This window comes from Dermacentor albipictus, chromosome 2 (assembly GCF_038994185.2).
Source record: "Dermacentor albipictus isolate Rhodes 1998 colony chromosome 2, USDA_Dalb.pri_finalv2, whole genome shotgun sequence".
Lineage (NCBI taxonomy): Eukaryota > Metazoa > Arthropoda > Arachnida > Ixodida > Ixodidae > Dermacentor > Dermacentor albipictus.
This window is the reverse complement of record NC_091822.1, coordinates 99272856-99298033: the sequence shown is the minus strand read 5'-3', so window position 1 is coordinate 99298033 and position 25178 is coordinate 99272856. Positions and strand designations below refer to the sequence as shown.

The 25178-nt window shown below is 47.0% G+C and overlaps 1 long non-coding RNA gene across 2 annotated transcripts in view; it reads right to left on the bottom strand.

Annotated features, from left to right (window-relative positions):
- Positions 1-6007, bottom strand: part of LOC135915931 (uncharacterized) — a 56718-nt gene extending 50711 nt beyond the window's left edge. Inside the window, exons 1-3 of one of the 2 annotated variants that reach the window (XR_010568789.1) lie at positions 5897-6007; positions 2966-3042; positions 2648-2714 (exon numbers count right to left, since the gene is read on the bottom strand). This is a non-coding gene — a long non-coding RNA (uncharacterized lncRNA). The remainder of the gene's footprint in view (positions 1-2647; positions 2715-2965; positions 3043-5896) is intronic. The other variant, XR_010568788.1, reaches the window with a different exon arrangement.
- Between the last annotated feature and the right edge of the window lie 19171 nt (positions 6008-25178).

Below are 25178 nucleotides of genomic sequence, written 5' to 3'. Positions count from 1 at the left end.
GGACCGCGTTGCGTTTCGTGATAACTTTTGTTTTCGTAGATTATGCTCATTGTCGATGCGTTTTTTTCCATAGAGATATTACGGTAAACATTTTTTTTAGGAGGGAGGGGAGCAGGCGAAGTTTGATTGAAGGCACAATGTTATACTTGTCCTTCATCATCATCATCAGCCTGGTTACGCCCACTGCAGGGCAAAGGCCTCTCCCATATTTCTCCAACAACCCCGGTCATGTACTAATTGTGGCCATGCCGTCCCTGCAAACTTCTTAATCTCATCCGCCCACCTAACTTTCTGCCGCCCCCTGCTACGCTTGCCTTCCCTTGGGATCCAGTCCGTAACCCTTAATGACCATCGGTTATCTTCCCTCCTCATTACATGTCCTGCCCATGCCCATTTCTTTTTCTTGATTTCAACTAAGATGTCATTAACTCGCGTTTGTTCCCTGACCCAATCTGCTCTTTTCTTATCCCTTAACGTTACACCTATCATTCTTCTTTCCATAGCTCGTTGCGTCGTCCTCAATTTGAGTAGAACTCTTTTCGTAAGCCTCCAGGTTTCTGCCCCGTAGGTTAGTACTGGTAAGACACAGCTATTATATACTTTTCTCTTGAGGGATAATGGCAACCTGCTGCTCATACTTGTCCTTATGGCACAACATACAGTGAGTTGCACTGCACCAACGTTGCAACCAAGGTTATCTGTAAGAATCGGACTCTCGCAGAAAACTGCCGGCTCCCAAAGTTCTTGAAAGACCCGCGAACGGCCGTGTCCCAAAAACTAGAACTATCTTGTTAGTTGAAGCACACTGATAGACGACTCGCAAAACGACTGCATTAAAAACTACTGTATTTACGAAGTAACCAAGGCTGTTGCGTACTTACTTAACCGTCCACCACACCATGGAAAGTTTTTCAGATTCGGAGCAATTGGCGATAGTGGCACGTTTACGGCTACAATAACCGATAGGTGCATCAAGAACCACAAGAGGTTTCCCATTTCTCACGAGTGATGTTACACGTATTCCAACGCGGAATGCGCTCTATACTTCCTGAAATACCCTGCCGTTTCACGGAAATGCTGTCATTTTCGAATAAGCAAGTGACCGTAGAAGTATAATTGATGTTCGCGGATTTGTCCCCGCGTCGTTTAATTCACGGCTGTTCGGCAGCTACACAGATATGAAACTGTGGAGTGTCAAGACTTTATTTTTGTTAGATCAGGTGCTCCCAGCTACCGCTCATGGTTGCAAACTGCGCCTTGGCACGATATATTCGTGCAAGGAACCGTGATGAAATATTGTTTCTGTTGTAGCGATCCTCGCCTCATGCACACACCGGTCGACACGCATCGTCGATCTGTGCGTGTCATAAATAACGTACGCCATGCGTGTCTACGAATGAAAAACAACGCGCTTTCGGCGCGAACTCGAAGTAAGGGCGCGCGGTAATATTGCGTTTCCTCGTGCATTCAGGCCTGTTTGGTGCAGGTACTTCACCAGAGAACAAGTGCGCTAAGCACGGACGTAGTATCTGCGTCCAGCAGGATTGCGCGCATTTATTAATGCGAAGGCGTTACATGCCCCATGAAGCGGAAAGTCCGGCCAGCGTTTGGCGTTAACCCACGTGACCTAGTAATGACGTCACGTTCCTGTCGCTAGAACTGATGCGGCCCGCGCTGCGAGTTCTCACGGTGAACAGCCGCGGCGTGGGTCCGGTACCCCGGCTCACACCCAATAAATTGACTGCCAAATTCCAATATTCAGTATTACCCACGACCAAAACCAATCTCGCTCACTGCCGAAAGTGATTTCGCTCATCCCCAAAATATGGGTGGCCCATCCTCAAAACTTACATTGCCCATTTCGATCACGTGGCCAAGTCAAAAGCACCGCGTGCAAGAGTCATACTGCTTTTGCATGCCACTACACGTAAGGAGATTTAAGAGCCTTTGTAACTTTTTTACGCCGTATCTTAATGTTTGGCACATATGCCTGGCGGCAATCGCTCGAAGTAAAAATAAGATAGCTTCTGGAAAATATTCCGAATGTTGTAACGAGTGTTTTCAAGAGTGTTTCACTTTTCACTATTAGGAAGTTTAAAAAATGCAGTCGAGTTATTTTTGCGTAGCACCTTTCAAAGATGCGGCAGCGTTTCCGCGTGTCAAAACGACATACGCCACATGCGGCTTAGACGTCTGGTCTTGACTACATTCGCAATCATTTATTCCACATTTCTAGTTGAGCTTGTTCTTCAGGCATATGAATGAGTTTTAAACTAGAATAAATGTAGACTGTGTCGCAACGTAGACATCCCAATTGTATTTTCATTACATGCTGGGTGTTGGTCAGGACCATACGCGAATCCAATTCAGAAACGTGTAGTGCCGCATTCTTCCTGCACCAGAACTATATGGCACTCCAACCAACCTGCCTGTATATATATATATATATATATATATATATATATATATATATATATATATATATATATATATATATATATATATATATATATATGCGTGTGCGTGAAAGAGGCGAGGAACTTTTGTGAAGTAAGACGTGTGTATTCCGGAAAATTCGTAGTCCCTTTCCTGCACAAGTCTGCTCCAGGAAGTGAGAACTTAATGTATGAAATGATCAAAAACTTACGCCCAAACCCACAGAACACTACGTCATCATTTCACTTCATGTTCTCCGCCAGCTACATTCCGTCCACCTGGAAAGGAGAAATCGTAATGCCTATTCTAAAGGAGGACAGGGACCGTTCCTCACCCCGTAGTTATAGGATTATAGATCTGCCAAATTCTGTATGCAGTTTTTTTTTTTAGAAAAGGGTTAACCGGCTCCTTAGCCATTTTCTTGAAAGCAACAAAATACTCGATCCCTTATAGTGCGGTTTTAGAGAATGTAGATCCACAATAGATCATCTTGTCCCCGTTGAGACAAATGGCGATGATGTGCACAAACCTTTTTCTTGTCAGTATCTTCAGTTACGGAGAAGGCGTACTACACCACTGGGCGGTTTGGAATCCTCCGTGATCTGCCTGAAATGGGATTCCGAGGCAACTTACTGAAAGTGACTCATAGTTACCTCTACAATCGCCCCTTCCGTCTTCCTAACGCTCCATCTCATCCACAAGACGCTGTTATTCTACAAGGTGGTTTGCTGAGCGGCAATCTTTTATCGTAAAGATGAACTCACTCTACACTGCCATACCACGTGCTATGTTTTATTGTGTATATGTGGATGACATACCGATATGTTACAAATCATGTATTCTATGTATGGGCAAGCGACAAGTACAGTTTGGCTTAACCAAGTGGGCGGACGAGAGTGATTTCAAACTAAACATTCGAAAATGTACGTGCGTCCTCTTCTCTAATAAGAGTACACTATCGGGCCCCGTAATAGATCTCAATGGAGAATGGCGACCTGTTAGCCGAGAACACATATATTCAGGGATCCTTCTAGACAGCAAGTTAACTTTTGTCTCGCACCTGAATTATTCTAAGGCAAGGTGCCTCAAGACTGAATCTGCAGAAACTCTTGTCACGCATGCCCTGGGGAAGAGACAGAAAATGCCTTATTAGCTTGTACAAAATTAAAATATCATCACGTCTTGACTGCGCAACCACAATCTATAATTCTGCTACGCCTGGTGCTTTGAAAATGTTATGTCCTTTCCACCACTTAGGGATTCGCCTTGCTAAAGGCGCTTTCAGAACTTGTCCTGTGAAAAGCCTGTTCGTTGAATCTAACTGTTGCGATGGTAGACGGGTGGAGGCAACGCCCCTCCCGTAGTGAACGAGACAGTCGTTCCAGCCGAAGAACGCCGGGTTTATTCACGCTCGAAAATGTAAAGAAAAGATAAGGGGAGAGGGAAGGTGTGACAGAAAGAGTGCGCACATGCGCACTGAAAGAAATAGCTTGCTTGTCATGTTCATGGGTTACCGCATTTCTTCACCCTTAGTAACCGAAACGCACGACAGGTTTCTTTGATCGTGTGAATTGACGTAGCTCCTGAGGTTGCGCTTCTGGTATTTTCTCAGGTGTTTCAGAGGTCCTTGGTTCCCTTAATACCGGGGAACCCGTTGTAGGAAGCCTCGACAGGTCGACGGCTGCTGGGGTCTCATCTGTAGTCCGCTTACGAACTTGATCCAAGTGGCGGCGGACAAACCCGTCCGCAGTCTTAACATCCCGGAGGCGAGCGCCGGAAGTACCTTCCACAGTGCCTGGGGCCCACTTATCGCCGACGCCGTAATTTCGCACGTATACGTGCGAAATTACGGCGACTATTACGGGAGACTATGTGTATACACATAGTCTCCCGCTGCAAAGTTCCAGCTCGAGTCATTCACAGCTTTAGCAGGCCAGGCTATGGGAGGAAAAGACATGCCCAGTCTTGTGCGCAACCGGTAACCTAATAGCTCCTCTGAAGGAGAAGAGCCTCCTTGGTGTGGTGCGTTTCGATAATTGCACAACAGCCGGGCCAACGACGTTATGACGCAACTGCCTCCTATCTTCTTCAAGCCTTCTTTGACGGTGCGCATGGCTCGCTCGGCTAGGCCATTACTCTGGGGGTGATAGAGGGGTGCCCGAATATGCACTATTCCATTTCGCTTCATAAACTGCCCGAACTCCCATGCTGCGAATGGCTCGAGCTGGAACTTTGCACCGGCGTAAAATGGTCGTGAAAAATGGTGTAAAATGTAAAATGTAAATGTAAAATGTAAGTGTAAGTGTAAAATGGTGTAAAATGGTTCTTTCGAAGTGTAAATGGACTTTACACTTCGAAAGGACATATTTAAGCTTTTCCTGCGCCTTGAAGGCAAATTCAGCAGTAGCCCACCCCTGTCATTCAAGTATTCACGACTTGTCCATGGCCAGGCTGTTCTGTAACCACCCAGCGCCTAGGCCTCCTTGGTCTCTCCGATTGGGCGCACTGTCACAAGGAACCGGCGTCCCCCTTTTGAAGAATGTCCTAATGGCTACTACCAGGCTTCCACCATTTTGGGAGTGGCAGACTACCCAGTGTGACATTACTTTCATAGAAATATCAACACAATCACCCGAGGCACATACAACTATAGGCGTTAGGTACTATGGGTACAGTGACTTGTGTGCTTCAATTAATAAAACATTTCGTTAAGAAATTCACTGGAACGCCAATGCACTTCTCCGCAAAGTTTGAGAATTAGTATCTCGATGCTGGTGCCATCCTGAGAATTCCTTCCAAGTTGAAGCACTTGCATGAGTCTTAGCCTTGTGAACGCCACGGTTAGAATTTGTTATTTTGCAATATGGGTGATAAAGTACTGGGTTAAAAATTTAATTTCTGCATTTTTGTTATTCAGTCAATTTTGCATTTAAATTCGTTTGCAAGGAGTAGACCGCCTCATGAACCAGAATTGTGCCATCCCCCCCCCCCTGCCACAGGCAACCCCAAAGAATTTTCGAATGTGTTCACTGAAACACCCTGTATATATACAAGGTGTCCCAGCTAATTTTAGCCAGAGCTTTAAAATATGCGAACACAACGCAGCTGGACAGAAGTGAGGCAGTGTTTGCCGTCGCTGTGAGATGCTCAAATTATTTCTTTATACCGCCGAATTATATAAGTACACCAAATTATTTAATTAACTTCTGAAAAATATAGTTAAATGAAGAGTGTCAACGGGAACATTGCAGAGCTACATGAAAAACTCCCGACACAGCTCCCTGTTGCTCAATACGTGCGGCGTAAAAGTATTTTTCCGAGCGTGAAGGAAGCCTGCAATACATGCAAAGTGCCTCGAGCAGTGATTTTTGAGGCCATTTTGCGTGTATTCCCAATTATTGAATTAGACATAATGCAAACATTAATCTCAGTATATCCAAATGACAGCAAACAGCCTTACCTTGGTTCGATCCGGCTACGTGGCATTTCCATATTTTTAAAGCTTCGCTGAAGTTACGTGGGACACACTGTATATATTGTTTTCGCATTTGCTAAAACAAAATAAAAGTTGATGATGATGATGATGATGATGATGATGATGATGATGTCCTTGATTAGTTTGGCGCTTACCCACTCGCGGGGATTGGCCAAGAGTCGGGCAGACTTTGCTTGTGTGTTCAGAAAAGGAGGTGAAAGTCTAAAATTTTGTTACATGAATTTAGGCGAGGGAAAATCGAAACGGTTCAGTAGATTATCATGCTACGTAAAGGAAAAAAAATAATTATCTTTACCATATCAGTGAGGCAATAGAGGAGGAATGAATAGAATAATATGGTCGTCAATGAAATCGGTTTGATTCAATAATAAATTTTTCTAAGGCGAAGCACACATTCCTGTGTGAGTGCCCAAGCACAGACGCTCCGAAAGACAGCAGTACCGGAGTGTTCAATGACAGACCAAGCTGTCGCACTGTAATTTCTAATGTCATTTTCGTCATGGAGGAGAAACGCCGGCATTCCAGTAGGCAGAGCTCAATCGTCTCTAATGCATTGCAAAAATGGCACAATGAGGATATCGCCAGACCAAATCGGTGCATGTAAAAGTTTAGAGATGGGACTCGACAACGTAATCTCGTTAATGTAACTTCCGTTTCTCTTGTTTTGCTAAACTTCCTGCTCCAAGGGAATTGTAAGTGGCGTAGTTCCAATGATGATTTGAGGTTCGATTGAGATGTTAAAAGGATGTATCTTCTGAACCTGGCGGACGTGATAAAGCCCATCGTTGGAAGAAGGGAAAGCACTGGGCTGCTGATAGAAGCCTTGGCCAAGCTGTCTGCCACCTCATTCATAAATATGCCTTTGTGGCCAGGTACCCATATTAATCGTAAACTTCTCAAATGACTTGGAGCCAGTGAGTACAAAGTTTTCAATATCCGTGTCTCGCCGGGAGCAGTAAGTGAGGTGCACAGCGACAAAGACTCTGTGATTATTACCACCGTTGACCTGGAAGATTGTAGCTTTCGTAAAGCTAGGATAACAGCTAGGAATTCCGCTAGGTATATTGGAGTGAAGTCGGGAAGTCGAATAGAAAAAGACCAGTCTAATGATGATGAGAAGATTCCAACTCCTGCCTTTTTTTCACTCTGCGAAGCATCCGTTGTTATAATACGTTAGTGTGGAGTTGATTCAAGTGATCCTGGAGTAAGCCGTTAAGAATATGCGAGGGAAGCTGCTTTGCATTTTTTGGGTATAGGTCATCATAAGTAATAACTAGTGAATTAGAGATGCTGTTTTCCGTGATTATATCATTTATATTTACGTCTAACGGATTCAATAACGATTGCGATACAATGACTTGTGGCGTGTGAAACCGTGGCCATCTGACTCCAAAAAATTGGACTCGTTGTTTGATGAAGATGGACTGAGATCTTCTTAGTGGGGATTCATAGAGCCTTATAAACGCTTGAACGGTAAGTATTTTAAATCTCATTTCAAGGGAAGGTAATCGTGCTTCCTTGTAGAGTACAGCGTTGGCTACAAACTTTGGAAGCCCTAGACATAAGCGAAGCGCTTCCCGTTCTAGCAAAACTAGTGGGCGTAGCTTGTAAGCCGCGGCGCCAGAGAATAACACACAACCGAACTCTAGTATAGGTCGAATATACATGCGGTAAATCATTATGAGTGTGTCTCTGCGCATGCCGCATCGATAATTACTTATCCTTCGTAATATCCCCATTGCACGAGAAGCTTTTGATGTTATATGTTCAATATGCTGATGCCAATCAAGATTACCATTATAAATAATTCCAAGGTACTTGACGTTTTCCACTTGTGGGATAGTAGATTGACGGTATGAAAGGGATATAGTAACTGGGTCTTATAGGGGAAAGACAGGAACGGCACTCTTATTTACATTAAGGGACAAGCGAATACTGTCCAGCCATGCTTCTAGCTCGCATAAGTATTTCTGCAAGCATTCGTACAGTGACTGAATATCACTTGCTGATGCAAAAAGCGCTATATCGTCAGCGTAAACGTACGTGCTTACATTTTGATGATGAGGAATGGAGCTGAGTAGGATGTTAAACAGCAGCGGGGACAAAACTGCCCCTTGAGGAACCCCGCGTGTTTGTATGAATTTTCCCGATGAAATTCCGCTTTGTGCACAGTAAAACTCCCTGCCCTGCAAGAACTCTCCAGTCCACGTCACGAAGTAGTCTGGCAATCCAATATCCTGCATCCTCTTTATTAATAAAGGTTATTCCACACTATCGTATGCTTTAGAAATGTCTAACGTGACTAGGGCAGCATATTGTTTTTGGTAACGAGCCAACTGAATTCGGCTTTCTAGGTCAATATGTGCGCACCAAATGGACATCCCTGGTGGAAACCCAATTTGGCAGGGGCTCAGTAATTCTCGTGTGGTCACAAACTGAACCATACGTGCGTTTAATAATCTTTCTATTAATTTTACGAAATTTGATGTTAGAGAAATAGGCCGAATATTGTCTTGGACATACCCTTTGGTTTGGTCTTTCAGCAGAGGAATCACCTTCGCAATTCTCCACACAGGAGGGAACCATGCATATTGTACTGAGTAATTTATGGTATCCAACAAGCCGTTAGGAGCGACTTCAAAGAGAAGTTTAATCATCGTGGTATTGACTCCATCGTGACCTGGGGCTGCAGCTGGTAAACAGGAAACGGCTTGGCACACTTCTGACATGGAAAACTCTTCGAAATCTTCTGAAGTGCCCTGCGCGTAAGGAGAGAAGGGAAGAGAGGTAGCGAAGCGGGTCTCTAACCCTTGTGCGATTACATTTAGAGAGTCAGCTTCTTCACTTGTGGTTAAAACTACCGACTCCCAGTTGAAGGGGCGTGGAATCATTTTTTGGGATCTTAAAAACCGAAATAATGCACGCTTATTTTTTGCTTTCGAAAGGAATTCGAAATGTCGGACATTGTAATCGTCTTTTGCCTTACCTACCGTTCTTTTAAATGTTCCAGCAATAAATTTATAGTTTTTTTCAGTTTTTCGGAGATTGGTTATGCATGAGTTGTTTCCATGCAGCCTTGTGTCGCTTGTAGTCCCGCGAGCAATCGTCATTCCACCAATTTGTAGAAGCAGTGTTTTTACATGCCTTTAACTGGAACTCTGATCTTTTGCGCGAAGTATCAATGATTGAGCAAATATCCTCGGCTTTTAATGGAGAATTTTCCATTGATTTGAAAGTAGTCCGCAAGCAATTTTTAAATGTACAGTAATCCACAAAAGAGTTGATTCGAGCCTGCACGGCGGACTGTGGAACTACCACTTCAAACACAACAGGCAAATGATCGCTTGTCGTCCCGACATTCACCGTTTCCCATGCGGATGTGGGAATACCTGGACCTGAAAATGTAAGATCCAGCACAGATATGAACTGTCCGCGAAGAAACGTAACTGATCCCGAATTTTGACACGAAAAGTTATTTGTGATTGCCCAGTCCCGTAGACGCTCTCCGCACGAGTCTGTCCTGGATCCCCATGATGCATGATGAGAGTTGAAGTCACCTGCCAAAATTATATCTTTACCGCATGTCGCCATATTCGAGTCTAGTGGGTGTGTATCCTGCACACCCGAGGGAAAGTAGATATTGACTAATGAAAAGGGCCTACTGCCAGGGAGAGTAATTTCTACTGCTAGAATTTCACATTCTGGAGACATCAGCTGGAATGATATATTTGCCCTGTGGCAAAACTTGCTTGAGACCATAATTAACAGTCCCCCACCTCTCGATGGGCGATCTAGGCGAAAGGACCTAAAATTGTGCAGAGAAAATTGTTTTTCAGGGGATAACCAGGTTTCTTGCAGTAAAATTACATCTGGAGAAATTTGAGACGATAGAACGTTTAATCTGTAGAAGTAGCGAATACTGATCTGCAGTTCCACTGCAATACCCTCATCTACCTTCCAGTGATGAGAGCACCGCAGAGGCCACAGCCTCCTCCAATATATTACCTTTCGGGTTGACTTCAGGGAGGATTTTCTTGGATTTACTGAGTGGGAATTGGTAGTCTCAAGGGGAGAACACCTCCTTTTATGTGCCCTCACGTCAATTTCCATGTTTGAGGTATCTGGATGATCAGGGTTGTCTGGGCTATTAGTTGCCTTGGTTGAGGTACCTGCGGCAGACCTGACTTGCTCTATATGGGTTGCGGACGCAATTGCTCCATTTTCCTGAGAGTGGGTTAAACAAGCATTCATGTCAGAGCATGATGGCAGGGCAGTAACACTCGGTAATAATTTTTTCTAACTTTGAGGTAACCACTCCATTGAAGCATTCTCTGACGCTTTCTACTATGCGCTCCATAATTTTAGCCATAGACTTTTCAATAGCTTGAGCGATTACCTCTGACAGGCTTCCATCAACGACAGCTTGGGTTCGTGCTGTCACACTCGCATAACCATGGGCTCTTTCTTTTACCGCCGCAATTGCCTCTTGACGTGAGCAGCGCCTTTTGTCCATAACCTCCATTATTTGGACTTCTTGAGTTCTCGCAGGGCAGTTTGAGCAAACAGCTTTGTGGGCTCCACTACAGAGGCAGCAAGAGTCCGACTCGGCCGAGCAATTACTAGCGGAATGGCTCCCGCCGCAGATGCAACAACGAAGGCTGGATTTGCAACCACCCATGCTGTGACCATAGCGCCAACAATTTCAACATTGTAATGGATGCGAGGCAAGCGGGTCCACTCTGAATATTAGAGGCCAGACTTTTATCTCTGAAGGGCAAGACGTACCTGCAAACGTGGCAATTACTGACTCAGTAGGGACGCGTGTATTGTCCACCATTCTGTTGCACCGGTAAACAGCAATTACTCCAGCCGCGGAGAGCGTTTCTAGGGTCTCTGTCGGACTTAAGGAGGAGTCTGCACCACGAACCACGAAGGCTGCAGGCAAGATGCGGGGGAATGAAGGCACTTACTTGCATCGATCCAAATGATGAGCACTTAAGTAAGTCGTACACACACGCCTGGTCTGGCGAACGGCAAACAATCCCACCTCTGCCAAACTGTCGCACATCAGTGATGTGCAAGTAGTGATGCGTTGCCGCCTGAAGTTCCGCCTGCACTGCCTTCGGGTTGTTGAGCCGGATGGCTCCTCCATGCAGAGGCACCAGCGCCACAGGAATGCTGCTCACCCCACTACGAAAGAAAGCTTCAAGAGGCATTCGATCAGGTGGTAGCGAGGCCGACCAGGGCAGAAGATCGCCCCGTGCCGTCCCCTGGAGAACATTTAGACATTTGTGGCTCTATCTCCGTAGCAGACAATGCAAATTTATCTTAACACTCTGCTAGGTATCTACAAAGCTGGACTCAGTCCGCCCGACACTTAGCCAAAACCCCGAAAGCTCACTGTTGCGATCCGAACGACGCCGAACCTGTCAGAATCAGAACCTGTCAGAATAGGTTCTGATTCTTCTTCCTGAAACGCTGTTGTAGTTGTTGTTCTTGTCCTGAGTTGCCATGGCACATACCCACAGTGGGGGATTGGCCAAGAATCGGGCGGTTTAATTAGGTGCCCAAAATAATAATGATAACAGGGGAGTTAACAATTTGGGCGTGTGAGTTTAAAAGTAAACGTTTTGTGTTTGGAGAAAAAAGAAAATAATCAGATGAAAACCGGGTATAAGATAATAATAATAATAATAACAATAATAATTAATAAAAGATAAGAAATAAAAGAAAGCTATGGTTGGGAGGGAGAACGATCAATCTAACATGGAAATCGATTAGTTTCAATGAGGTAATTTTGGATCGCCAAGCAAACATTTCTGTTGCTGAACCCAACAATGGAGGCTCCAAAAGATAGGATCACAGGCACTGATAAAATCAGACCAATAGAGCGAAGCGGGATTTCGAGTAGTCGTTTTCTTATAATAGAAAAACGTCTGCAAGACAACAAGAAATGGTCGATTGTCTCTGCTTCGCCACAGACATATCCAGCTTTTCTGGACACGTACCAACTAGCGCCCCAAGCGGCCGCGGCACGAAGCTAGCGCGTTTTCAATGGAACGAGCGGGTTTTTCGCGAATAACAAAAGCTGCAGGTCGATTATCAAAAAACGCAGGTGACAGACGTGTTCTGGAAGACAATCCACACGAGCCAAATGTAGTGATCACTCTATGGCACTTAAGAATTTTGTTCCCACAGCGGTTAAAGATTTAGCAATGGAAGCCTATGGAAACGACGAAAATTTGTACTCTGTTTTCGAGGCAAGAACCGTGGCTGTGATTACACTACGGCTTCTATCGTAATACGCAGTGCAGCGTATGTAGTCCGGAGACTCAGCTTTCGATTGATGCCTAGCTCGGCTCTCCACACATGGCGTAACACTGTTCCCAAAAGCGTTTTTTGTAACACTGTCGTGAAAATTCACGTGGTATTTATAAAAAAATGTTCGTACCACTGCGCGAACCCTCGGAAGCCGTGGCCGAGTGGTAGAATTGCGCGCACCTTTCGTCACGCTTCGAGGTGGCCGCGGTTCGATTCTCGCTTCGGACTTTTTTTTTTCCGCATAGGACCTAGTTTTGTAGTCTCTCACTAGATGGCAGACACACAAAACCCAACATTTGCTTTCGGTTCTGGTTTTTCAGCGGCGCAGTTTTTTTTTTTTTACAGCCGCATAGGACTTAGTTTTATAGTCTCCCACCAGATGGAAGAAACACAAAACTCATGATTTGCTTTCGGTTCTGGTTTTCCAGTCGTTCTCTTGAAATATTATGTTTTCTATTTTTCCTTCCTAAAACACAGCAATGTCGTGTTCATTTGTTAAGTCATCGCATTTGTGAAGGTTTTATTCATTGGACATCACAACTAGAAGCTTGCGAAAAGCTTTGTGCTATGCAAAAAAATAAACTTTCGTGCTTTGTAGCGTGGAACCTGGGAGAACAAAATGGCCATTCGTATTGCGTCCGTCTGGAAGGTGCGTTTTCTTCGACTTTCCCCTGTCCTTAATGGCACATACTCCGAGCGAATGAGGTCCACCTGGGCCACAATGCCACCCGCTGGCCAGTGCCATTCCTATGCAACATTCGTGCGGAACAAAGTGTCTGCTAAGCTGAGTCGCTGCCCGAACGTTAATTATTTCTAAAGATTCATCCAATTAAGAAATGCACCAAATAGGAGAAGATGTGCAGCGTGTGGATTAATAGCTACTGATAATGTGTTCCCTACAGCCAAGTGGTATGAATCCATAGGTGTGGCCATAAAAAAACAATTTGTATAAATGTCCCGTGCTGTGTCTGCCCCGGTCGCTCTACAGAGAAGCTAGCTTGGCTAGCCGTCAGTATTTAGGATCAACATACGGCGTCGCTCGTTCGGTGCAGTTGCTTTTAATGCGAAGCATTCTTGGGTGAGTTCCCCAGTGATCTGTAGCAAAATCATGCGAAATCGTGTCTGTAACGCCAAAAAACTTGACGCATTTCCCATATGAATACATAGGTCTTTATAAAAAGGGGTGGGGTGGCCAACTTGAACTTGGAAGTGGCGTCAGCATAAATTTGGCCGTGATACAGGGATTCGTCAAGTTGAATGTGGTAGTGATATGGGAGTGGCCCAACCTAAATTTGAGGTGAAATGGTAGTGAGCCAAGCTGAATGTGAGGCTGATATGGGGGTGGCTCAACCTAAATTTGAGGTTATATAGGGGTGGGTAAGCCTAAGTTTGGGGGAATATGGGGGGTGGGCCATCCTGGATTTGGGGAGGATACGGGGGTGGGAGAACCTAAATTTGGGAGGAATATGAGGGGTGCCCTATTGCAAAAACCAGCGCCTCCCAGCGTCTTCCAGCGTGAAACCAGCGCGCTTTTTGGCGCTGGGTCGCACTGGGTACGCTGGCACTCGCTGGGACTCACTGGGACACCAGTGAGAACGCTGGATAAGAGCTGGGTCACACTGGAAGAGACGCTGGTTCCACTGCCATGACACTGGGGCGCACTGGTTTGTGCTGTACAGGCGCTGGTTCTCGCTGCAGTTCGCTGGTTCGCACTGGAAACTGCGCTGGTTGTGTTTGTGCCGCGCTGGTTCTATACGCATGGACGAGCGCTGCTGAATATTTAATACTTAATTTATACAATTTTATCGCTTGATACTAGTCTCTTGTCCTAAATAACGCTATATCTTGCGGTTATCAAACCCTATTTCGTGTCCCAGCTTTGAATAAAGGTGCTTGAGCTGCCCATGTTTATTCATTCGCACTCGAAACTGAAAATCACTTTCGCTTTTTTTATTTTCCCTTTGGACTTGGCGGATAGCTAAATTCTTGAACGAAACCACGTAAACGCAGAGGACGCCGCGTTTTTAAGTAGTTCGCACGTAACGTTTGACTGGGAATTGTCGCAGTGTTGTGGAGTGGACATGAAATGCAGAAGTCGTTCAGACGCGCGACGGACCCCGAGTTCGAAGCTTATCGCTGAATTATATTATCGCACCGATAACAAAGCTGAAGTGATTCGTGCGCTTCCACTTTCCCTATTGTACTGAAAAAAGTTTTGAGGCTAAAATACGCACTTCTTAGCTTTCGCCAGCTACCCGCGCCGAGATCGGTCCCCACCGAAGCTTAGGCTTAGCGTATCAGCCGAGTCCGTCCTCACGCTATCGGCGCGTCTAGGCTCAGGTATCAAGAAATATAACAAGGATAAATCACTCTATATTTAAGCTTTCGCATCGGTGTTCTTAAATAAACAATTTTTTCATGTGTACAGTGTCAGCACAAGAAGCGATGACCGCTGATGTGACGCGTCATAAACACAGGTATATGCGCTATCGCCGAAGGCTCCCAGCACTAGCCTGCGCTTCTCGGACGAAGATATATGACTAGACAGGCGTGTTGACTGAAAGGCACCACTGAACTAAGGAAACGTTGCACATCCTTTGCGTGAAGAACAAGAAACGGCTATCGAAATCGGCAGAAACAGCCCATACACCGTCCCGGGTCGGCGGTTCATTTAGGACTTTTTCCGAAGTTAAAATAGCGATCGCAAGTGAAAATCGATGTTCTGGCACTTTTTTTTTAAATTATGGGGTTTTACGTGCCAAAACCACTTTCTGATTATGAGGCACGCCGTAGTGGAGGACTCCGGAAATTTCGACCACCTGGGGTTCTTTAACGTGCACCTAAATCTAAGTACACGGGTGTTTTCGCATTTCGCCTCCATCGAAATGCGGCCGCCGTGGCCGGGATTCGATCCCGCGACCTCGTGCTCAGCAGCCCAACACCATAGCCACTGAGCAACCACGGCGGGTATTCTGGCACTTCCAAGCATACTGCTGAATACGGACAGCAACCTTTTCTTTCTGGTACAGGCGTGAGTTTAAGTTGCTGGGCGATAGCGCATCAACCTTGCCTGTACAAGACATAACTTTGCGAAACGAACTGCTTCTCGGCTTTGACATGGTAAATTACGCTCGTGTTTCCGTGTGCTGGCGTGGCGTAGTAGACTCCGCGTTCGGCTTTCGAGGAGGAAGGACGCGTGATGGCTCGCTCCGTGCGAGGTTCTTTGGCGGCCACCGTTGGCCGCGGTGACAGGTTTTCTTCTGCACCCGCGGATTATAGGATGTTGCTGCCTACATTACCTTCAGGCGAGAGCATGCAGCAGTGCGTTTTTTTCTGCACGGGGACCTGGCAAGAAGACCATATCGGCTGGAAGATTTTCGCGAGCCATTGGAGGACGCTGGTATCATCAAGAACATCACGGGTATTGGAGCCTACCAGATGAATCACGTCTGGCTAGTCAAGTTGCGCAGCAAGGCGGACAAGGATGCCCTGGTGAAAACGGGTGGACTTCAGGTCAAGGGCGGCTTCTGCGCTGTCATTGACCCCGTCCAGCAAGACGTCACCGTGAAAGTGCACTGGGTCGACTTTGCTGTCCAAAGTGAGAGCTTTCGGCAAGCGTTGAGCAGCTTTGGTGACGTCCTTGACGTGTCGAACGACAACTGGTCCGTCGCCGGTTTTGAACATGCGACATCCACGACGAGAGTGGTGCGAATGAGACTTAAGGAAGGTGTTGAGCTTGATGACCTGCCTCATCTTTTCAAGTTGGGAAGTGGCACCGTCCTTCTTGTGGCCCCGGGCCGGTCCCCGCTATGTTTGAGGTGCCGCAGGCAAGGACACATTCGACGGGACTGCCAGACGCCACGATGTGGTGTGTGCCGGGCGTTCGGACACGAAAGTAATGATTGTGCAAGGAGCTACGCCAGAGTAACTAAAACGGCTCTCCCAACAGAAGAAGTACAAGAGAACATAATGGACGCGGAGGAGGCCGAAAAGTCTGCCCCGAACAGCAACACCAAGGAATGCGAAGACAAGGCCCGGGAGACTGACGCCGAGAAAACTGGAGGGACGACACCTGACAGTCGGGACTTGACGAAGGCAACTGAGGAACGTGCCGAAATAGGCTGCACGCAAGAGTCACTGCCCTTAAGTCAAGCAAGTGAAGAGGAAGACATGAGCGACAGCACCGAGATCACTACGGCCGAATATCAAGCAGACGCTACGGGAGCGACCGCGGGACGCGGGAAGCGTCCCAGAACAGGCATTCCGAAGTTGACGAAGGACAACACCGAACGCAAGGTTAAACGCCTGGAGCGTCAGTGGCACCGCGTTGCTGGCGCCAAGGGTAAAAAATATGTCCCCGAAGTCCGGTCGGCGTCATCGTCGCCGGTTCGGGGTCAGGGACGCGATAAGTAATACCCTGGTATTCCCACTGCAAGGTCGAGCCACGGTTAGCGTTGTACTGGTGGCTCGCGCTTACAATCACCATGATTAGTATACCTGCACCATTACGCGTCGGTACGCTCAATGTACGCGGTCTAGGGGCTAGTCGCAAGCAATATCAGGTCAAACGCATAATGCAAGAAAGAGACGTAGATTTGCTTGCGGTCCAAGAGACGAAGGTTAGCAGAGAGGAGGCGACCGAAGGCTTGGTAGCAAAATTTTCTTTGAGGTACAATGTATGCGTGAGCCATGCGGTGGGAACATCAGCCGGGTGTATGTTGTTTGTTAAAAATTCAATTGGCATTGTCGTTGAAACGGTTACAAGTTGCTTGCAAGGACGCTTTGTTTTGTGCGATCTTTCTTACGGGGAAGCGAAATTTAGAGTTATTTGTGTCTATGCACCTACAAAGCCGCATGAAAGATGTTTGTTCTTCCGCGAATTGAGTATGTATTTTGATTGTGAGAGGTGTTTGATTGTGTTGGGTGACTACAATTGTGTCCTTAATCAGCAAGACCGTTCAACCACTGCTCGTGTAAATGATGAAAGTGCTGCGTATCTTAAAGAATGCGTGAGCAAATTGTCTTTAAATGATGTGGCACAGTTCGCAAGAGGTGGAAGTCGCCAGCATTTCACACACTTTCAAGGCACCAGCCATGCACGACTAGATCGAGTGTATGTGTGTTCGGAGATTGCGCCTTTGTGTCAGAACTACGATGTTGATGCTGTTTCTTTCAGTGATCATTGTTTAGTGACCTTCGAGATTGGCCAAAAGCAAAAAAGGAAGCTTGAATGGGAAAGATGGAAATTGAATGCCAAGCTTCTCAAGGATGACGTGTTCATAGATGAAACAAAAAAAGAAATACATCAATTTTTTCGCGCAGTGCCGCAGAGAAATGGGAGTTATTTAAACAAAGGGTAAAATTGACCGCAATAGAAAGAGGTGGGCATTTGAAGTATCAGGCTCAAAAACATGAACAGATGTTGCGGCAGGAGCTCGAAGACTTGGTGCGAATCGAAACAGCTAATCCGGGTTTGGTGACGCAAGAACTGCAAGTCATTAAAAGAAAACTAGAGAGCTTAGAGGAGGATAAATACAGAGGTGCAATTATACGAGCACGAGCCGAAAAATACCTAGCGGGGGAAGTACCTACAAAGCGAGCTTTGTCGGATGAAAAGGCGTACGCCCGAGGAAATGAAATATTGGAAATAGAATATAATGGTAGGATATTCAGAGAACAGAAAGTTATCATGACGGCATTTGAAAGTTAATATAGAGATTTGTTTGCTTGTCGTGAGCCAAAGGCGCCGGGCTACGAGGATGACTTTCTGGCAGAAATGCCGACGCTAGGCAAAGAGGAAACGAATTTATTAGAAATGAATATTAGTATGGAAGAGATTGAGAGGGCTATCGGGGAACTAAGCTCGGGCAAATCTCCTGGTCCGGATGGGATTACCGCGGCATTTTACAAGGCGTTCAAGACGGACATGGCAACAGCATTGCATGAAGTATTTTCAGAGGCACTCGAGCGGGGGACTTTACCACCATCGTTCAATCGTGCGCACACAGTACTTATCCCAAAAGGCAAAGAAAAAAATATGCTACGTAATACACCGGGATACAGGCCAATTACGTTGACTAATGTTGACTACAAGGTTTTCATGAAAGTTCTTGCAGCAAGGCTGCAGGGAGTTATACGGAAGTTAGTTGGGCCGCATCAGACATGCGGCATCAGAGGTAGGAAAATATTTACAAATATTCATACAGCTAGAAGCATTTTAGAATATTGCGATAGCGCTCTCCTCAAAGTAGCGATGCTGCAAATAGACCTAGCTAAGGCTTTTGATATGGTACCACATAGTGTTCTCTTTTTATTAATTAATTATGTAGGGCTTGGTTCCGTCATGTGTAAAGGCATCAAAATGGCATATCAAAGCTCATGTACCAATTTATTTGTTAATGGTGAACTATCACAACGCATACAAGTACTTTCTTCCGTTCGACAGGGTTGCCCGTTAAGTCCTTTACTTTTTGCTTTATTTTTGGAGCCGCTTTGTAGAAAAATAGTTAATAGTACAGAAATCAGGGGGTTTAAGATACAGTCCTGTGAAGTACGTGTTCTAGCTTATGCAGATGACGTTGCCCTATTCGCTGCAGATGGGGAGAGTGTTAGCTCATTATTAAGAATTACTGAAAGGTTTTGCGAGAAAAGCGGCAGTGAAATCAATAAGCAAAAGAGTATTGGTCTCTGGCATGGCCATTGGACTGCCACGCCTGGTGTTTTTGAAAATATTCGGTGGCTCACGACACCTAGCACTTACCTGGGGGTACCTTTGGATGGGTATCGTGAGAACGAGTCACTTTGGCTCGAAAAAAACGGATGAAATGCGTGCGATGGCCGAAGCATTGGGTGGCCGTGAGTTGTCGATTTTTGCACGTGCCACTATTTGTAACGTTTTTCTCGTTGCGAAAATTATGTATCTTCTGCACGCACTGTATTGTACACGTAGGCACATTCAAAAATTTCACCGAATATTTGCCACGTTTATCTGGTGTTCTACGTGGGAGCGAACATCAAGGACAAATTTGTTTCGTCGAGTAAAGAAAGGTGGTCTGTCGGTGTGCCACTTGTTTCTTCAGCAAGTGGTATCACGTTTCATATTGATAAGGGACGAAAGAGACCCGTTTCTGTGTTGTTTTTTTCAAACCATGTTAACAGTTTCTATGCCTGAATTTTTCGTTTCTTCAGCCATTGACCTTCACTACACAATTTCAAGGTTCTTGCGTGAAGTTGTAACGTCCTATCGCTTCCTTAGGGCGAGATTTTCCCTTGAGTACCTCTCCAATGTAAAAAGAAAGCGTCTTATGAAGGATCTCATTGAAAGTGTGTTCCCTGTTCCATTAAATCGGTTAATTTTTCAACAAGGGCCTGGGCAAGACGTACTTAAAAGGGTCAAAAATATGTGTATACCGGCGAACGTTAAAACATGCTTCTTCAAGCGTCACACGGGAACCTTGCCTGTTAAAACGTGGCTAGAGGAAAGAGGGATTTATGTGCCATGGGGAAGCAGATGCTTTCTGTGCAACAAAGCTGAAACGATTGAACATGTTTTCATTGATTGTAATAATGCCATATTCTTTTGGGATATATTACAGAGAACGTTAAAGATAGACCTACCCCTCAATCCACATGGCATTCGTTTTTTACCCCCAGAACGCGATTTTGAACAGATGGATGTTATCTTTTTACTTGGACTGCACGCAGTATGGCGTAGTCTGTTGGCATATAGACATTGCGATGTTAAAAGCCGAACTGTGTATGAATATTTTGTGGAAATGGTTGTGAAGGTGCGTGACGTGTACAAGATGAATGACTGCGATGAAGCTGTGTTGTCAATGCTTGATACTTTGACACACATAAAACGAGTGTGATCTATGATCACAAAGACTGTTGAGGCTTGTAGCCAAGCTGGAAATAAAGAAAAAAAAAGCTGGCGTGGCGTAGTGGTAAGGTGTCGGGCTTCGGATCTGTAGGTCGGACGGTCGAATCCTGGTCGTAGCAGTTTTATTTTTTTGCGTTTTTTTCTTTTTTTTATTCCACTAAAACGCTCCTTGTTGCTTTCTATATTCAAAAAAATATATACGGCGTCCAGGCATCGCATATTTAACGCGCTAGAGCTGTTTTTCGCGCGAGTAGCCAGTGCCTCCCAGCACGCTGCGCGATCCCAGCGCCCCAGCATCCAGCGCGCTGCACTGGGCCCATAATCAGGCGCACTGGGTCCCAGTGGCACTGGGTTTTGCAATAGGGTGGGCCACCCTAAACATGGGGCTGATATGGGGCTGGGCGAAGCTGAATCGGGGGTGATACGGGGGTGGGCTAACCTAAATGTGGGGGTGATTTGCGGTGGGCCATCCTAAATTTGAGGTGATAGAGGGGTGGGCTAGGCCAAATTTGGGGCTGATATGGGGGTGGGCGAACCTGGATTTGGGGATGATATGGGGGTGGGCCAACCTAAATTTGGGGCTGACATGGGGACGGGCTAACCTAACCATGAGGGTGATGCGCGGCAGGGCCAAGCTGAATTGGAGGGTGATATATGGGCGGACTAACCATGGTTGCTGGGCGATTTGCGGTGGGCCATCCTAAATTTGAGGTGATCGAGGGGTGGGCCAGCGTTACTTTGGGGCTGATATGGGGATGGGCCAACCTAGATTTTCGGGTGGTATTGGAGTGGGCCAATCTAAATTTGGTGGTGTTGTGGAGGCGGGCCAATCTGTATTTGGGGGTGATATGGGATTGGTCCTACCTAAATGTGGGAGCAATCTCGGGGTCGGCCAATCCGAATTTGGGGGCGATATGGGGGTGGGCCAACCTAAATTTTGGGTTGCGGCGGCTCGAAATTTGGAGGACGATTTATGGAAATTCGTCTGTGGACCAACTTGAAAATTAGGGGTGGCCCAATAGAAATTCGGGGTTGAGCCAACTTGAAGTTTAAGGCTGGGCAAAAAGAAAATCGGGCGTGGCTGACTTAAAACTTGAGGGTGGGCCAATTTAAATTTGAGGGTGTGCCAACTTGAAATTTGGGGGTGGGCCGACTTAATGTTTGGGGGGGGGGCAATTGAAATTTGGCGCCTGTTTACGAATAGTTAGACAACACCAGTGGTGTTTCTGCATATTTTTCATCATCGCAAAGTACGTACATCAATAATTGTTACCTATATCCCTCAAGGTGAGCTACCACTCGAGCCTTCCCAGCCCACTGAGCTAATGATGTCACGGGAGTGCTCTCATCGTGACGACTGCGACGTTCAATGTGGAGATCCACAAAAACAAATCGCAGACCGAGTTGACCATTTTCACACCAATGACTTCGCTAACACTACTCGCTCGTGCTAGACGCAAAACAAGCTTACAACGATCATAATTCAACTTTCAATCGCACGCTAGTCGACACGTTCTTAGTGCAGAATTTCGTCAATCATCTGGATAGAAACCATGCTGGATGTTTTACTGCTATGTTGGGCCGTTTTTCACGAAAGCCTTCTCCCACAAAGACAATTCATTTTTAAGATTGACGAGGCAAGCTAGTACATAACTCATACGTAGCAAACGTATAAAGGGTTATAGTGATTTCTCGAAAAATATGTTAGGTAAATAAGATTTCAGATGGTATTATTTCGACCGGGCATGACAACGATTTCTTCCCGCCTGTCACAGCGCTTTCACCGAAAACCTAATCATTTTGCTCAAACGCGTTGCCCTAATACTACATGTGCTGAATGTACAAAAGTGCGGTGCGTAGTCACAGCTTCAAAGCCAGTCTACTTTGTGTACTGTTGTTAATATTGTAGTAATGTGGAGTTTTCCTCTTCATAAGAGAGAGAGAGAGAGAAGAAACTTTATTAATGAATGGCCGGCAATTTCGTTGCGGTGGCCTCAGGTGGCGGCTCCAAGTCCTTGGACTCGGGCGGCATCTTTGGCTTGCCGGATGGGCCAGAGTTGGTCTGCCGACTCTGAACTTTTGAGAGCCGCCTCCCAGCGGCGGCGGCGCCGATGGAGAAGGTCTCCGGCGGGACCCGCAGCTGGGGCGGCGTCGGTGAGAAGCGAGCTCGAGGCTTCCCGTACTGTGGTAACGGCCACGATTACGGACGCGTCGCGAACGGATGTGGTCCCATTACCGTGGTTGCCGGCACATTCCCATAGCATATGTCGCAGCGTTGCTCGCTGTCCGCAAGCTTTACAGGCATCTGTGGGATATAAATCTGGGTAGAAGTGATGTAGGACCGCGGGGCTAGGGTAGCTGTGCGTCTGGAGCAAGCGTAAAGTTACGGCCTCATTCCTGTTTAACTTGTCGTGTGGTGGCGGGAATGTGCGTCTTTGGAGTCTGTAGCGTTGGGTGAGATCTCTGAACGTGGTCAGGCGATCACCCCACGCCCATTGTGATTCTTGTTGCTGTGTTTCTGTTGTAGTGTCCCGATCCGGCATATCCGATGCCCCGCTCTCGGGGGCGGAGGCGGCCACATAATCAGCGGCGGCTCGGCGTGTGAGTCCTCGAGCCGTGGCGTGGGCCGCCTCGTTGCCCGCGAGCGGGACATCGGTGTGTGCCGGGGTCCAGAGGAGGAAGACTGTAGAATTTTGGGGTTGCGAGGGCGATGACGAGCCGCCGTCGTCACAAATTTGGAGTATGCGGACCGCTTCCCGCGAGACGCGACCGCGCGCGAAGCCGCGGATTGCCGCCTGCGAGTCGCTGATCACGATCGCAGCGCTAGGCACCGTGGCCAGTGCTAGGGCTATTGCGGCTTCTTCGGCCGCCTCCGTGTGTCCTGAGGTCACTGTAGCGCTCGCGAGGCACTTACCCGTGCGGTCTACAACCGCGATCGCGTGTGCACTTTTCTCTCCTTCATATCGCGCAGCGTCTACGTACACCGCCTCGTTGTTGTTGCCAAACTTCTTCTGAAAGTCTCTGGCTCGTTTGTTGCGCCTCGCGGCGTGGTGCGTCGGGTGCATGTTTTTGGGAAGCGGCGGGATGATCAGGCGGTCGCGGACCGAGGCCTGAACCGCCATCTTTTCTCCATGCTGAGTGTGGTACGCGATGCCGAGTGTCTCGAGGATGCATCGACCTGTCTTTGAATTAGATAATCGTTCGTACTGCGCAATGTCGTGCGCCTCGATTAACTCGTCAAGTGAGTTGTGAAGCCCGAGCTCCAGAAACTTGTCGGTGCTCGCGTTGAGTGGAACGCCGACCGCCCTCTTAAAAGCCTTGCGTATCATGCATTCGACCTTGTTTTTTTCGCACCCTATCCACTTAAGGTAGGGAGCAACATACGTTATGCGGCTTATCGCGTACGCCTGCACGAGACGGATCGCGCAGTCTTCACGCATACCATTGCGTCTATTCGTGATGCGACGCAAGAGTCGGATCGTGTCATCTACCGAACGACGAAGTCTTCGCACCGTCTCTCCGTTATGGCCATTTGCCTGCAGGTGTAACCCCAGGATTCTAATATTGTCTATGTGCGGTACGGGAGTACCATCTGCCAATATAATACGTATTTTGGAGTATTCCCGTTCTTCGTCGCGCAGGGTTTTACGACCTCTCCTTGTGGGTTTGTAGATTAACAGTTCGGACTTGGTAGCCGAGCACTCGAGGCCCGTTCCACGCAAGTAATTCTGGACCGCATCTACCCCTGCCTGTAGCGTTCGCTCGACGTGACCGTCACATCCTCCCCCGGGAACCCAGAGGGTGATGTCATCCGCGTATAGACTATGATGCAATCCTTCAACTTCTGTTAATTTCTCGGGTAGACCGAGTAGAACTAAATTAAAGAGTAATGGTGATACGACGGATCCTTGCGGCGTGCCGGACGGACCCGTCTCAAATTCCGGCGATTCCTCGTCGACAACGACAATGCATGCACGCCTGCACGCGAGGAAATCTCTAACGTAATTATACGTTCTTTGGCCAAGTCCTAACGTTCTAATTGTTTTTAAGATTGCTTCGTGTTTAACGTTATCGAAGGCCTTTTTAATATCCAGGCCGAGGATTGCCTTAGTGGAGCTGGAAGTGTCGTCTACGATCTGGTGTTTAAGCTGAAGCAATACGTCCTGTGAGGAGAGGTTGCGGCGGAATCCTAGCATGGTGTGCGGGAACTCGTCACGATCCTCGAGAAAGTCGGTCACGCGGGTGAGAACTGCGTGTTCCATGACTTTGCCAACGCAAGACGTAAGCGAAATCGGTCTTAGATTATCGAGGGTAACTTGCTTGCCGGGTTTTGGAATCATGATAACGCGGGCCCGTTTCCACGCTTCGGGAAGGGAGCCCCCTCGCCAGCACTCGTTGACGTAGGTCGCGAGGCGGGAGATCGACTCATCGTCTAGGTTACGGAGAGTCTTGTTGGTAACCCGGTCCGGGCCGGGCGCCGATCGGGTGTTTAGTTCGAACAGGACTATCCGAATTTCTGCTTCGCTAAATCCCGCGTCCAATTTCTCGTTTGCGACGCCGTCGTATTCGGCATATTGGATGCGTTCGGCCTTCTTAAAGTAACGATCACGTATTGCGTCGAAGAAGTTATCACCTTTGTAATCTCTTACTAGTCTACGAGTCTTGTGGCCTTGAGCGGCCCTAGTTTCCTCCGGATCTAATAGGTGCCGAAAAAGGCGCCAAGCGCTCGTCCCGGCCATCTGCCTCTCGAGGCCGTTGCACGTGTCTTCCCACTGTGCCCTGGATACCTGGAGTGCGTGTTCTTCGATCTCTCTGTCTAATTGTGCTATGCGTTTGCGCAAAGCCTTATTGTGTCTTTGACATTTCCATCTTTTTAGAAGTGCTCGCTTTGCTTCCCACATGTGTAGCAGCCTGCTGTCAATTATTACAGATAGTAGCTGAGCGCAAAGTACATTGGAAGATCTGAAACCAGCAATTATATTTAATTTACGGGTTGGTCTTCTCTGCTGGTAGATCGCTGTCCGATCACTTCAACGAATTTTG